The sequence below is a fragment of the Sinocyclocheilus grahami genome, unplaced genomic scaffold, assembly GCF_001515645.1.
Source record: "Sinocyclocheilus grahami isolate Dianchi unplaced genomic scaffold, SAMN03320097.WGS_v1.1 scaffold9936.1, whole genome shotgun sequence".
Lineage (NCBI taxonomy): Eukaryota > Metazoa > Chordata > Actinopteri > Cypriniformes > Cyprinidae > Sinocyclocheilus > Sinocyclocheilus grahami.
The window spans coordinates 23926-25190 of NW_015512939.1; the positions used below are offsets into that span (position 1 = coordinate 23926).

The 1265-nt window shown below is 36.6% G+C and overlaps 1 pseudogene; it reads left to right on the forward strand.

Annotated features, from left to right (window-relative positions):
- LOC107578373 (receptor-type tyrosine-protein phosphatase alpha-like) overlaps positions 1-563 on the forward strand; it is a 5497-nt pseudogene extending 4934 nt beyond the window's left edge.
- Positions 564-1265: the final 702 nt, after the last annotated feature.

Here is a 1265-nt window from a genome sequence, read left to right on the forward strand (position 1 = left end):
TTTTTTTTTTTCAGGGATACCAGGAGAAAAACAAATTTATTGCTGCACAAGGTAAAAATGGCTTTAATTAATTGCTTTTATAAATACATAAATACTTTTGCATTTATTAATCAACAAAAAGCTAAAGTTAAGATTGTTAATTGCAGGACCAAAAGAGGAAACGGTCAATGACTTCTGGAGGATGATCTGGGAACAGAACACTGCCACCATCGTCATGGTAACCAATCTGAAAGAGAGGAAAGAGGTAAATGCCACACGAAATCTATTAGATGTAGCCTAGTGTCAAAGGAGAAGTAAGCTGATCTTTGATTTCACAGCCTCAGCTCTTATCGTGGTCTCACATAATGGATTTAGAGTGAAACTTTGAGGAGGATGGCCATTAATAAAGATGCATGATCACTGTGGCAATGATGATTATGATAGATTGTGCTTCATTTCCGCAGTGTAAATGTGCTCAGTACTGGCCCGACCAGGGATGCTGGACCTACGGAAATATCCGCGTGTCAGTGGAGGACATGATGGTTCTGGTTGACTATACCATCCGCAAGTTCTGCATTCAGCAGGTAAGAAGCTCAGATGTTTCTCTACAGTCATTAGTTGTCGACCAATATATTGGACAGGTTGATTAGGTGGTTGTTTTTTTGGCATTTTGAAATTTGAAAGTGGACAATAAATGTACTCATTTGGCTAATTAAAAGAAGTGATAGCTCCCTCTTGTGTCACAATATACCAACAGTGTTCACCATTGATAAGGTGGGGTTTTGGGTGATTCTTCAATTAGTGCCAGTTTTAAAAAACAAAAATTAACCACCTTCAAACAGTGTTCACACATTGTTCATGAATAAAGAAACCTTGATAAACCTTCACTGGATTTTAAAAACGACACTTTTTAAATTTTGGAGAAAAACATGGATAAGGCTTAGACTAACACAGTAACTTCACTAGCATTCAGTTAAGTGTGAATTAGTAAAAGCAACAAGAAGTTGAACTTGACAGTATGCTTGGCCTGATGGTAATGGGCAGTGATTGTTTGTTATAAGAAAAGTTATAAAAGTGTACACATTAATATCAAAATACCTTGGGGGGAAAATGTGCAAAGTAGAAATTTCTTAAAAGCGTATTTTTTAAACCTGTGAGGAGGGAAGGCTGTTAGTATTTATTTATTAATTTATTAATTGCCATAACAACCTAGTTGACGTTTGCTTGGTGAGCTCATCAACAATGAATACATACAGTGGGTACGGAAAGTATTCAGACCCCCTTAA